Source organism: Bison bison, unplaced genomic scaffold (assembly GCF_000754665.1).
Source record: "Bison bison bison isolate TAMUID 2011002044 unplaced genomic scaffold, Bison_UMD1.0 scf7180017864134, whole genome shotgun sequence".
NCBI lineage: Eukaryota > Metazoa > Chordata > Mammalia > Artiodactyla > Bovidae > Bison > Bison bison.
In genome coordinates this window covers 1780273-1795372 of record NW_011494706.1, presented here as the reverse complement: position 1 = coordinate 1795372, position 15100 = coordinate 1780273, and the positions used below count along the sequence as shown (strand labels likewise).

General features: G+C 40.5%; 1 protein-coding gene across 4 annotated transcripts in view; it reads right to left on the bottom strand.

The window, feature by feature from the left end:
• ASNS (asparagine synthetase (glutamine-hydrolyzing)) overlaps window positions 1–15100 on the bottom strand; it is a 148063-nt gene that overhangs the window by 21639 nt on the left and 111324 nt on the right. For all 4 annotated transcript variants that reach the window (XM_010839734.1, XM_010839733.1, XM_010839732.1 and 1 more), the window contains one exon: window positions 1110–1184. The gene's annotated coding sequence lies outside the window, so the exon portion shown is untranslated. The remainder of the gene's footprint in view (window positions 1–1109; window positions 1185–15100) is intronic.

Genomic DNA, 15100 nt, shown 5'->3' with positions numbered 1-15100 from the left:
CCCCGCGGGCCCAGCTGCGGCTTGCAGGTTGGGGGTTTTCCTCTCACCCCTCACTTTATACCCTCCCAGCTCCTGTAATGCTTGCGGGAAGTTTCATCACTTCTGGAAAGACCAACCAACGCGCAGGGGCGTGGCCCGCGGGGCGTATAGACGCTGTAGCCTGGCCAGGACAGGATGCAGAGCGATGGAGGCGGAGGAACGGCTCCCGCGTCTTAAAGCGTTAGTGCCTCTGCTGAAGGATAACCTCAGAGGTCTGGCCAGGTACCCCACTGACACGTAGGATGGCCTTACCTGCTGTTCTGACAATTCATTAAACTTTCGTACCTGGTTTGTTCTTAGCGAAATCATCAGTAACTGATTGCAATATGCCTTCTGCAGCGTATCTTCCTCATGTCCTCAACTGCCAAATGTTTAACACTTTATTTCTTCCTTACTATAAGACAGCATCTGATACATAGCTGTGGATACACATATATTTGCTAAATTAATAAATACTGAGGCAGATGGCTGAAAGGGTCTCCACCTTTTATTAAATGCAAGTTAGATTTCTTTAGGTTCTTCTACCTCAGACAGAGTTACATTTCTCCTCCCTCTGAGCATATGCTCAGTGTATTTGTCTTGTGACGGATCGTCAGACGTCTTATGGGGTTGTATTGGCGCTCAACCAGATTGTCACCTTGTTGGCTATGTCGACTTCTTCACCTTTTGAGTCCCAGGACCGGCTCAGTGGATACGTGTACTCGATTTGATTCAATTACTCATTACATTTGATCGTTGACAAGTTACGCTTTCTGGAAAAAGACTGAGTTCCATTCCAGTCTGAATTTTATGACTTATATAGTAATATGATCATTAGATACCTTCTATAACCTCTTTACATTTCCATCTTTAAAATAAGCAAATGAGAGACTACTAGAGGTCCTTCCAAATCCTGAAATTTTTAAGTACTAAAGTGATGAGAGTTCTAAAGAGTTATAGCACCCAAGGAGGGAAATCAATTTTTTCATCCCCATATTATCAACTATCTCATCAAAAAAACCCCATAGCATTGCAATCTGGTTATTTTTACATTAGACCCAGTTAGAAGAATATTATCCAAATTTACACACCTAATAGTTGTGGATCCAGGCTGTGAAGCCGTGTTTGTCTGGATCCCCACGCCTTTTTCTTTTCATCACATCTGCCTGTGGAACAGAATGACAAGAAGATCTGGGTTATACTGGAAATGCTGACAGAGGAGAAAAGGGCTAATATAGCCTCTGTTATTTTTGCTAAACATGAATGATTTCTGTTCAGGACAAAATATATTTTCTAGATTTCATCCCCATTCCTATATTGGAGAATTACCCTAAAATTAGACTTTTTCCTATTTATTATCTGCATGGAGACTCGCCATTTTAAAGGCACTGTTGAACTTCTAACAAATTTAACTTCCTCAAATTTATTATGCAGAACCGGGAAAGACTTTCCCTCAGAAAAATAAATTTAAGGCCTAATATTTCTTTGTAAGATTCAAGTCATGTTGATACATAAAACCAAAATAGATGAGTGGTCCCTAAACCTTTTAAGTACAAAGATTCCTTATAGAATTTTGTTTAAAAAGGTGTTCTTGACCTGCCCCCACAAGAAGGTAGAGCACTTTCAGTGTCTCTTTGATAGAGAAAACACGCTGTGATAAAAATAAACGAGGCCCCATGACTTCATAACACTCTATGGTAAATGTGTGTTTTATTGGTTACATCAGCACCAAAATAAATTAAGAAATAGTAAACTTACATGTGCAGAGACATACTGAGATCAGACTACAGTCAATGTTTGTTGAGGATACAGGTTTGATATCCTCATGTAATACATTCCCAACTAGTTCAGTAATTGCCAAGGATATAAATTCCCTAAGAACAGAGCATGTAGTAGACACAAGTTGATGGCAAAGATGTTAGAGGACTAAGTTCTTTATTTCCCTAAACTTTTCAGCATCAAATAGACTTTGCTATGTCCTATTCTGTATACTACAGGTTTCTCAGGTGGCTTAGTGTAAAGAATCCTCCTGCCAATGCAGGAGACTTAAGAAACTCAGGTTCAATACCTGGGTTGGGAAGATCCCTTGGAGTAGGAAAAGGCAACCCACTCCAGTATTCTTGCCTAGAAAATCCCATGGACAGAGGAGCCTGGTGGGCTACAGTCCGTGTGGTTGCAGAGTCAGACTGACTGAGCAACTGAGTACACACACATATCCTATATATTAGTACTATCTCAAACCTAAGGACAATTTGCAAAGTAGGTTTTCTACCCACATTTTACAATGTAAAAATATGAGAAATTGAGGGATTTAGCCACACACATACTGTTTGAATTGAATCATAAAGAATTGAATCATAATAGTATAAATCCCATTTCCCTTTCCACCTCATCTAGGTAGCAGAAGACAGATATCATTTGATATGTTACCTGGTGTGGTTGGTGGTACTGTACTGGATGTCTTTTGCTTGTCCCTTCAGAGCCACTTTCAAGCTTATGCCCTGGCTTCCCTGCCCTCCTCTTTCACTGGGAGTGGCTAAATGGTTCTACTTCAAGGAGCTGCAGAGGGTGGGAAGGAGAAGGTCATCTCTTTTCCTGCCTCACCCACCACAGAGCTCCTCTCCTGCAGCTCCTGTGTGCTGACCGCTTTTCCTCCTTACCGGCAGATTCCAGGCGCTGCTACCTCCTCACCTCCTTCAGGCCTAGCCCTGAGGTGCCGAGCCATCCTGCTTTCCCAAACCCTGTCCACACTTCTGATCAGTCCTAACTGGAGTGTGCCATCTGCTTCCTATCACAGCCTGACCCCACACATCGGTCTTAAGTCATAACACTGAGTTTGTGGTGGATTAGACTACAGTGGAAGCTTCCCAGATGGCTCAGCCATAAAGAACCCGCCTGCCAATGCAAGGGACGTGGGTTCTATCCCTGGGTGGGGAAGATCTTCTGGAGAAGGAAATGGCAATCCACTCCAATATTCTGAGAAATCCCACGGACAGGGGAGCCTGGTGGGTTACAGTCCATAGGGTCACAAAGAGTTAGACTTAGCAACTAAACATCAACAAAAAACTAGCGTGGAAAATGATTCATATTCTCTCAATTATCCAATGCTTGGGGCTAGTGCACTGGGACGACCCAGAGGGATGGTGTGGGGAGGGAGGAGGGAGGAGGGTTCAGGATGGGGAGCACGTGTATATCTGTGGCGGATTCATTTTGATATTTGGCAAAACTAATACAATTATGTAAAGTTTAGAAATAAAATAAAATTAAAAAAAAAAACTAAATTATGTTGGCCTGTTTTCCCTTGTCTCATCTCATTCCGAGATAATGATCTTATCTCATTCTGAGATAATGATCTTATCTCATTATTGAATACTGAAATCTCATGCTAAAAGCTGCCAGGGAGCATTGAAAATTATTTGACCTTCAGTCCCTAAGAAACCAGAATAAAAACCTCCTCTGTCAAGTAAAACCTGTATGCCTGTTCCCCATCCCCAAAATGTAATTGGCAACACAAGACTGTATTTGTTAAGCCTTGAGAGCATTAATTAAAATAAAGTCTTTAAATATCTTTTAAATATCTACTAAATTGTTTTTGCTCAATCTTTTTGTAGGTAGGTCCATTTTCTAGAATTTAAAAACTATATAATTGTTAGACAATTACATGATAGTACCTGTCCTTGAGTATGTATTGACTAAGAAAAAGTACATGATAATAAAAAGCTTCATTGATGTTAATAACACCTTAAAGTAAATTCCTGTTGAATTTAGTAATGGTGAGTTGCAGTGGAATAAGTGAGAAGAATAGAATGTTCTCCACTCTCTATAATGAACCGGATGAAGCTTTCCTTGTGGTCCTCAGGAAAATGAATCCTTCCTTCCTATGGCTCGCACTTGACTTACAGTTGATGTTCCAGCCTTATAATGTTGGTAACTGAATAGAGGTATGAGTCTCCTAGCTAGCTGTGAGTTCCTAACAGTCCCATCAAAGCATGTTAATGATGCTCGGTTAGGAAACTAGAATATTGAAGTCTATTCACAAGTATACAAATAGTTTATGTCTCTTGATCTTCTTGGGTTTCCACATCTGTAAAATAATGATGCTGAAATAAACAAACTTTGGTGTTTCTTCTACTCTTATAATTCTGTTAAAATTAAACAGACATGAGCTATTTACAGCATTCCAGTGTAGGAGTTCAGATCAGTAAGTGTTAATTTTTCATCTAAGAAACCCTTACATTTACCTTTCAAATAAGATTTCCCCTTATTTAAAGATAATTGAGAATCAGAGATAGGACAGGACTTGGTATCACAGAGTTATCAGGATTTGAACTCAAAGGGATCCGAACCCAGAATCCCTTGTCCACAACCTTGGCCTCTTGTCTGGGAGACTGATCTGTATAAGAAGATTATCCTTTTTATTTCAGGGTCCAAGTGAGATCCAGGTTGTGCTGTGTTAAAATATAGCATATTATCAAGTATAATCTCTTTTCCGATCTTCACATGCATTTTTTATTGGAAGCTAACGGCAACCCACTCCAGTACTCTTACCTGGAGAATCCCAGGGATGGAGGAGCCTGGTAGGCTGCCATCTATGGGGTCGGTCAGAGTCCGACACAACTGAAGCAACTTAGCAGCAGCAGCAGCAGCAGCAACAAAGGAGCAGAGTCACTTTTAAAATTGTTTTAGTTCAGCTATTAAGGCTGTAGAGATAGTTCCTTCTACTCCTGTTTTGAAAAGACTCTGGAATAGGTGTCCTCATCCTTCTCTGTTCCCACTTGCCCATCCCCACTCGGTCACTCACATTTTACCCAACTCTATGATGTAAAATCAATATCCCCTATATGCAGGATCCCCAGCCAGAGAACAGCTCTAGCTGAGAATATTAATCAAAACAAGAGTTTCACATGAGAATAATCTTGTTGTATGTAGTTCTAAACAAGAATGTCTTTTTTAATGTCAAAATATTGAGCAGTTTATACATATAACAATTGTTGTATGTCAGCCTTCCGTTGATTGAGAAATATGTGATAAGCCACTTAAAATTCAGTGAAGACTTTGAAACTCATTTTGTGTTCTTCAGCATGTAAGAGTGTCCACATATATCATATATTAATAATTGATCATGTGCGTTCTTGATGCCTCTGATAGGCGAGAGTGGCAAGGGCAAGTATAGAGTGATGTTGTAAATAGAATGGAAAGGACAGTGGAGGTGACAAGGGTCATGAGACGTTCATGAGTGCAATGAAATGATCAGATTGACTTTTTCAAGAGCTAACCTCAACAACTGTGGGGAGAACCAACTGCAATGGGGAGCCTACCAGCAGGAAGTCAATGAGAAAGCAGAGGAGAATGTCAGCGGCACTGGGATGCAGAACCTGATGGATGTGGAGACAGTGGGTATGAGGGAGAGGGAGAGGGAAAATCCAGAACAGTCTAAATTTGGGCACTGGATTGAAAGAGAAACCACAATAGGAAATAAGGAATATCAGAGGAGGAAATATTAGAACAGGTGCATCTACAGGGGAGGGAAGAGGTTGGGATATGTTTAGGTTAGTACCTATTAAGATAGAAATGCCTGCATGCATGCTAAGTTACTTTAGTCTTGTCCAACTCTTTGTGACCTAATGGACTGGAGCCCACCAGGCTTCTCTGTCCATGGGATTCTCCAGGCAAGAATACTGGAGCAGTGGCCTGAGCTATGTCCATTAGGCAGTTGGATGGATATGCCAGTTTAAAACTAGGGAGATCTGAGTTAGACTTTTAGATGACAATAAAGCATAGTAAAGTACAACAGCTTTAGAGTCAGACAGACAGTAAGTTCAATCAAAGCTCTGCCATTTGCTAACTCCCTGGGATTGGGGCAAGATTCAGAGCCTTATTGAGCAAAAACTTGCCCATTTGAAAATGAGGATAGTAATATTCAGAGGAGTTTTTAGTGTGGGTGGAAGGCAGACAAGGCAGATAAAGAAATTAGCAAAGTGCCTGACACATAATAGTGAAATCTCAGTAAATGTTAGATGCTATTATTATTACATAGGTTATTGAACCACGAATAGAGGTAAAAACTGAAACCAAAGGATTGGATGTGATAATTGTGGGAGGGAGTCCATGAGAGACAACGCTCAAAGGCAAGGCCTTGGAGATGCCAACACTGAAGAGGCAGGCAGGGCAGGAGCAGGCGAAAGGGACTGAGAAGGTGTAGAGGTTAGGGAAAGGAGAGTCAGGAGAGAGTGCTGGCCTGAAGGCTGACGGAAGAGCTGCAACAAGTAGGAGGAGGGGTCAAAATCATCGCATTAAGGAGTCATGGAGCAGAAAATTAACCATTAGCTCTCTTAATGAGGATGTTGCTGTTGACCTGAACAAACAGTGCTTTGAAGGAAGGGTAGAGGCAGTTCACTGAAACAGCATTCAGCAGTCCTAGGAGTCTAAAGCTTAATGACTAAAAATAGACATGTAATTATAAGAATATGTAATCCAGCTTAAAACCAGGAAGGGGCTAAATAGTAGTATTAACACAGCTGAAATGGTTCTCTCCAGGAACTTTTCCCTCAGCGTGTGATCATGCTATTATTTTTCTCACCTTACAAACAGCAACAAATTCTTGACTCTGTAATTCTATTTCTCTGTCTACTGCTCCATCTCTCTTTTTAACCTCACAGCAAAATTCTTCCAATGGCTGAAATTGCCCATCTCCAACTTTCTTCTACACTCACTCCAAAAGGACTTCTCTCCCATATGCCACAAAAATTACTATTGTCTGAGAGTCATCAGTACCCTGACATTTCAAAGTCCAAAGTCATTTCTTAGTCCTCACCTTAGCTGACCTTTTAGCAACATTTGAGAGTCAATCATTGTCCTTTAAATGCTTAGCTTTCAGGATTCATATTCTCTTCATTTCCCTCTCTTTTTACTAGGCACTATGTCTGCTTTGCTGGTTCTTTATCATCATCTTAATTCCTTAATACCAGAGAGCCCTACAGTTTAGTCCTTGGACACCCTTATTATTGTTTTCTTAATCCACAGTCATTATTCACTCAGTAATCTAACCTAGTATCATGACTTTAAAAATATTTGCATGCTGATCCCCAAATTTATATTGTAAACTTAGATCTTTCCAGAAATTCCGGAGTACTATATCCATCTTCATTTCAGCATTTCCACTTGAAATATTTTAAAAACTGTACATTTTTGAGCTGTGTATCAACTAAATCAATGCTTGTTAACCCTTTCAAGCATGTGGAACTCTTCCTAACTTAAATTTTAAACAAGTCACATGAGAGTAGTTGTAATTGGCTATCCATTGACAGCAAAATGTATAAAGAAACAACCGACTATGACACATTAAGTTTATATTTCATTCACCATTATATTCACTTGAAAAACATTTTATAGATGTATCAATTACATTACTTGTAGACAATGAAACAGCGGCATCCACATTCACTAATTCCTTGCTATAAAATTACCAAACTCCCCAGATCTGTGCCCCACAAGTTGAAAAACACAACTGGATTACCAACTAATTCATAAACATATCCAAATGTGGATACCTTCAAGGCAGAGCTTACTATTTAAATCGTATCAACAGAAAGGTTGACACTTGGGTGTCCCAGGTGGAACAGTGGTATAGAATCTGCCTGCCAATGCATGAGATGCAGCAGATGTGCGTGAGATCCCTGCGTTGGGAAGAGCCCCTGGTGAAGCAAATGACAACCCACTCCAGTATTCTTGCCTGGGAAATTCCATGGGACAAAGGAGCCTGGCAGGCTATATAGTCCATGGGTTCCAAAGAGTCAGACACAATTAAGCAACTAAGCACATAGCCTAGCTGTCTGATTCCTTGTTTCTCTTCATTTCAATACAACTACTTATAGGGATTCTCTTTACAAGCATTGGGGCTTCCCTGATAGCTCAGTTGGTAAAGAATCTGCCTGCAACACAGGAGACCCCAGTTCGATTCCTGGGTCAGGAATATCTGCTGGAGAACAGATAGGCTACCCACTCCAGTATTCTTGGCCTGGAAAATCCCCCTGTATAGTCCATGGGGTCACAAAGAGTTGGACGCAACTGAGCGACTTTCATTTACAAGCATTACAATTCAGAATGCGAAAAACAGAAATCTTCCTGTTTAACACTCTCATCTTCAGTCTTCTCTCATGATTTCCTGAAAGTATCACCAGCATCTGCTCACATCCGAAATACAGTTCAAAGGTCAAATAGCAGAAGATAAAATTTGAAAATACCCAATACACCATTAAATTGCCATGGTTTTGCTTTGTGATATTTTGACTGCAATTTAAAACTCACTTCCCTTTGTGTAAGTCAATAAAAGAATGATTAACATGGTAAAAGACACTTCTTAAAAAAATTAAGAAGGCAGTAAGATGTAGGATGGAACTGTAGTGTGGAGAGACTAAAAGCAAGGAGACTAGTTTGGAGGTGACAGGTAATGGAAGCAGCAGTACAAACATCTCCCAGCTAAATTCCACAGGATTTGGAGCCAAGAGGATAAGGAAAATGAAGGAGCAGAAGGATTCCAGGATGACTCCCAAATGTCTATCTTTGTGTGAATGGTGACATATTAACAATATCTGAAATACAAGAAGGGGAGATTTGAGAGAATGTAGGTTCAGTTTGTTCGTGTCAAAGTCAAAGTTTCTGGTAGGCATCTAGGTGATGACCCAACAGAAAGCTGAACATAAGTATCAAGTTCATCATTGTATTAACAGCATGCATCAAAACCATCTACCAAGATTTTTTATTAAGTAACAGTGAAAAAGGACAAAGAGCATCTCTATTTAAAACACTTTCACTGATGTCTCTGTAGTGCCCTAAAGGTGAAAAGCCCTGGTCTCCAGTCTAAGACCAAAACTGGGGTTGGTATTATATTGGGTGGCGTATGGTAAGTTTAAAACAATAGTTTGCAGTCATATCTAAGACCAAATCCCAGATCTTTCAAGCTGTGATTTGAACAAGGAATGTAACATTTTGGAGTAAAACAGGAATACTATTAAGAGCCTTTCAAGGTTGTTATAAGATTTAAGTGAGATTAAAAAATATGAAGAAATAAAAACAGTTCTCAACATATAACTGCTCAAAAAATGGTACATTTTAAGAGTCGTAAGATTGCTTTGAGAACAGAATTAATCATCCTGGGAGGACAAAAGAGGTGGGAAATAAAGGGCAGGCCTTAGAAATGCCAACATTTTAGGAGTAAGGAGAAGAATGATCAAGCAAGAGGCGAGGCCAGAGGAAATCCATGGAGAGTAGTGAACTAGACACAGTGGAGAAAACTGTTTCAATAGTCATGGGACAGGCCAATAGCATCAATTTCAGGAGTCAGGAAGACTAAAATAAAAAGTATATCGTAGGACTGGAAGAGGAGGAATTCACTGGGGACCGAACAACAATTCTGGTAGAACTGTGAATCTGATGAGTCCTCTTGACTACACCCTTAGAGATGGCACCTGAGGCTGATCTCTAAACAGGCTTGGGACCAGACTTTGGTTTTAGTTTCTGGTTGATTTTTCATGTAAGGTGGTTGTCAGAGCACCTAAGGGACAGAGGACTTGAACTTTATCAACCTAACAGAAAAGAGTGAATATATGATTCTATGTCTCTTGGTACACATGGTAGAATGTGACCTAAGGATACCTTTCATTAATACCCAGGTCAAGATTTTTCAGAAACTATAATTTTCTACCAAAACCATTCATTAGGGTAATCTTTGGGGCTTCCCTGGTGGCTCAGATGGTAAAGAATCTGCCTGCAATGCAGGAGACCTGGTTTGATCCCTAGGTTGAGAAGATCCCCTGGAGAAGGGAATCACTACCCACTCCACTGTTCTTGCCTGGAGAATCCCATGGACAAAGGAGCCTCGCAGGCTACAGTCCATGGGGTTGCAAAGAGTTACAGACAACTGAGCAACTAACACTTTCAGATATTCAGGGTGATCTTTGGCTTTGGCCTGCTGTGTATTCCCTCCTTTTCTGTGGTGCAGTTTTGAGATGCAGCAAAAAGAAGAGAAGCAAAAGGCAAAGGAGAAAAGGAAAGATATACCCAACTGAATGCAGAGTTCCAAAGAATAGAAAGGAGAGATAAGAAAGCCTTCCTCAGTGATCAATGTGAAGAAATAGAGGAAAACAATAGAATGGGGAAGACTAGAGATCTCTTCAAGAAAATTAGAATACCAAGGGAATATTTCATGCAAAGATGGGCACATTAAAGGGCAGGAATGGTATGGACCTAACAGAAGCAGAAGATATGAAAAAGAGGTGGCAAGAATACACAGAACTACACAAAAAAGATCTTAATGACCCTGATAACCACGATGGTGTGATCACTCACCTAGAGACAGACATCCTGGAATGTGAAATCAAGTGGGCCTTAGGAAGCATCACTATTAACAAAACTAGTGAAGGTGATGGAATTCCAGTTGAGCTATTTCAAATCCTAAAATACGATGCTGTGAAAGTGCTGCACTCAATATGCCAGCAAACCTGGAAAACTCAGCAGTGGCCACAGGATTGGAAAAGGTCAGTTTTCATTCCAATCCCAAACAAAGGCAATGCCAAGAATGTTCAAACTACCACACAATTGCACTCATCTCACATACTAGCAAAGTCAAAGTGAAAGTGACTGAGCCATGTCTGATTCTTTATGACCCCAGTCCATGGAATTCTTGAGGCCAGAATACTGGAATGGGTAAACTTTCCCTTCTCCAGGGGATCTTCCCAACCCAGGGATCAAACCCAGGTATCCTGCATTGCAGGCATATTCTTTACTACTAGCTGAGCCACAAGGGAAGGCCAAGAATACTGGAGTGGGTAGCCTACCCTTTCTCCAATGGATCTTCCCAACCCAGGAATTGAACTGGGGTCTCCTGCGTTGCAGGTGGATTCTTTACCAATTGAGCTATCAGGGAAGCCCCATGCCAGCAAAGTAATGCTCAAAATTCTCCAAGTGAAGCTTCAACAGTATGTGAACCGAGAACTTACAGATGTTTAAGCTGGATTTACAAAAGGCAGAGGAACCAGAGATCAAATTGCCAACATCCGCTGGATCACTGAAAAAGCAAGAGAATTCCATAAAAACATCTACTTCTGCTTTATTGACTATACCAAAGCCTTTGTGTGGATCATAACAAACTATGGACAATTCTTAAGAGATGGAAATACCAGACTATCTTACCTGCCTCATGAGAAATCTATATACAGATCAAGAAGCAACAGAACCAGACATAGAACATAGAACATAGAACATAGAACAATGGACTGCTTGAAAATTGGGAAAGGAGTACATCGAGGCTGTATATTGTCACCCTGCTTATTTAACTTATATGCAGAGTATATCATGAGAAATGCTGGGCTGGATGAAGCACAAGCTGGAATCAAGATTGCCGGGAGAAATATCAATAACCTCAGATATGCAGATGACACCACTGTTACGGCAGAAAGCGAAGAGAAACTAAAGAGCCTCTTGATGAAAGTTAATGAAGAGTGAAAAAGTTGGCTTTAAACTCAACATTCATAAAACTAAGATCATGGCATCTGGTCCCATCACTTCATGGCGAATAGATGGGGAAACAATAGAAACAGTGACAGACTTTATTTTGGGGGGCTCCAAAATCACTGCAGATGGTGACTGCAGCCATGAAATTAAAAGATACTTGCTCCTTGGAGGAAAAGTTATGACCAACCTAGACAGCATATTAAAAAGCAGAGACATTACTTTGCTGTCTAGACAAAGCTATGGTTTTTCCAGTAGTCATATATGGATGTGAGAGTTGAACTGTAAAGAAAGCTAAGTGCTGAAGAATTGATGCTTTTGAACTGTGGTGTTGGAGAAGACTCTTGAGAGTCCTTTGGACTGCAAGGAGATCCAACCAGTCCATCCTAAAGGAAAACAGTCCTGAATATTCATTGGAAGGACTGATGCTGAAACTGAAACTCCAATACTTTGGCCACCTGATACGAAGAGCTGACTCACTGGAAAAGACCCTGATGCTGGGAAAGATTGAAGCCAGGAGAAGGGGACGACAAAGGATAAGATGGTTGGATTGCATCACCAACTGGATGGACATGAGTTTGAGCAAGCTCTGTAAGTTGGGGATGAACAAGAAGCCTGGTGTGCTGCAGTCTGTGGGGGTCTCAAAGAGTCGGACCCGACTGAGCAACTGAACTGAACTGAAAGTCTGATTATAAATTCAGAGTGTGTGTTTTATTTTATACAATGTGCTAGCTTTATTCATGCCTGACTTTTTGTAACCCCATGGGACTGTACCCACCAAGCTCCTCTGTCCAGGGGATTCTCCACTGGAGTGGGTTGCCATTTCCTTCTCCAGGGTATCTTCCCAACCTAGAGATTGAACTCGCATCTCTTACATCTCCTGCATTAGCAAGTGGATTCTTTTCCACTAGGGCCACCTGGAAAGCCACAACAATTTGGTGTAATTTGGGAGGTGATGTGAGACAAAGGGGAGAAGGCAATGGCACCCACGCCAGTACTGCTGCCCGGAAAATGCCATGGATGGAGGAGCCTGGTAGGCTGCAGTCCATGGGGTCACTGAGAGTCAGACACGACTGAGCGACTTCACTTTCACTTTCATGCATTGGAGAAGGAAATGGCAACCCACTCCAGTGTTCTTGCCTGGAGAATCCCAGGGATGGAAAAGCCTGGTAGGCTGCAGTCCATGGGGTGGCACAGAGTCGGACACGACTGAAGCAACTTAGCAGCAGCAGCAGCAGTGAGACAAAGACCTTGAAAATGGCAAGGGTGAAGCCCAGGGTGGGGACATGTGAGTTCAGGGTAGGATTTTTTGGTGCTTTACTTTAGGTTCTCTCCTAAGTCTCCTCTGCATGTCCCCTTAGCAATACTATGAGTAAACTCTACCCTTGCAGAGTTTTCTGTTCAAAAAGACTTTGTTTGGGGGGAGGATTATAAACTGAATCTGTCTAGTTATTCTTCCTGCTTCTTAGCTTTGCTATATGATCCTTTCAAAATGGGTGTTTTGTTTCTTGATGTTTATCTAGCTCAATTTTCTTCAGTTTTCTTCAATCCAAGGTTTAAGAAGGGTGTCTCACCCCTGCCAGGTGCGTGTAAAATCATCATTGTCTCGGGATTATAGCAGAAACTCTCAAAATACAGTCTTCAATGAGATAAAAACTATTTTCTTAGTAATACTAAGACACAATCTGACTCATTCTCTCATCAATGTACAGAGTATGAACTATTTATTGATATAGTTTCAGATTCCACACTACAACCAACCTTTAGAAACTATATTTGTCAAGTCTGGTGTAGTATCAAAGAATAATTCCCACCAGTATCTCAAAAGGCCACTAAAATACTCCTCCCTTTCCCAACTACATGTCTGCATGGTTCTCTTCATAAACTTAGGCCAAACAACATGTCACAATAGATTGAAAAGAGAAGCAGATATGGGAGTTCAACTGCCTCCTAAGCTAGATGCAAAAGAGATTTGTAAAATATATAAACAATGCTGTTTTTAATCACTATTTTTTAGAGGGGAAATTAAAATTATCTCTCATAAAATTATGATTTATGTTAATATATAAAATTTTATTGTCATTCTAAAATGAATCAAGAATACATTTTTTAAAAATCCTCAGTTCTAACTTTTTATACCATAAATATTGATAGATATATTCCACCTAAAAAAAAAAATCACCTAAATAGATACACCTATATCTGTATCTTTGAGCCAAACTGTTAGAACACAGTTGCAAGTCAGAATTAATAAAAATCCAGGGTTAAAATTGAGTTTTTTTTTCCCCAAAGATCTGCCACACTTGTTACTTGGAATTTGCCTGGCTTATTGCTCTTATAAAACAGGGAGCTTCTACATTGTTTACATCTCTTTTAGGAGGAATTATAAATTGTTGTTATTTGATTTCCAACCTTCTGCCCACCATGCTTTAACTGTATACTGTTTTTCTCTTCTTTTGCCCAGATGATGTCAAATACAATACCTGAAAAAGACATTTTACTCCAGATACATGTTAAATTAATGATGGGTAGGATAATTTTTAATCACTCCTCAGCAGGTTCTCTAAAGCCTTCTTTTTGATCCTCAGGCAAATCCCTGCTCCCTCTGTGTACCATAGACCAAAAGAACGTTTAAATCCTGAATTAAAAACTCTGGGTAAAGTCCAGGTATGAATAAGCTTGAAGACTTCCTCTAGATGACTGGTATGCAGCCAGTGCTATGAATTTCTGGCAGCCACTCCAGATAAAGAAAATATTTTTATTCATCATGGTATCCAGCAGTACCAGCCCAAAATCCAGAATTAAGAAGGTTCTCACTGGTATGTTCCATTCAATCCCTTCAACATTTTATTACCATTTGATTGAAGGTCAATTTTCTATTACTAGGGATAGACAATACTAGGCTAGGAGAAGACTCCTCAGGGTCATCCCAATTATATAACAATTGTATGATGTGTCCAATAGACCTAGCATGGCCTCTTGGTATTTTCATGTTTGTGGAATAACGGGCTAGGCTAAATAAGAGTTGGGGCTCTTCCTGGTGGCTCAGCGGTAAAGAATCTGCCTGCCAATGCCTGCCAATGCCTGCCAATGCAGGAGACGTGGGTTCAATTCCTGGGTTGGGAAGATCATCTGGCTAAGGAAATGGCAACCCACTCCAGTATTCTGGCCTGGAAATCCCATGGACAGAGGAGCCTGGCAGGCTACAGTCCATGGGATCACAAGAAGTCAGACACAACTTAGTGACTAAACAACAACAACAAGTAAGGGTTAAGTTTCCTCCAGCCTTAGAATTTTGAGCACTAAATGGAAGTGCACTATTTGGGCACATGGTACCATAGAAAAATAAATCAATATTTGTTAATTTTTTCAAGTTTAATGCTATCTTATTTAAACTCCCAATAACCTTACAAAATAAGCTTTGTTCCCGTGTGGAAGGTAAGGAAACTGAGGTGTAATATTTGGTGAGTTTGTATACAATTTTTAATCCAAGTAAGTCCAAGTCCAGAGCTCAGTCTCCTCTCTCACCACCCTTTACCAACACTGGTGATCAGTACTTGTCAATTTTAGGTAA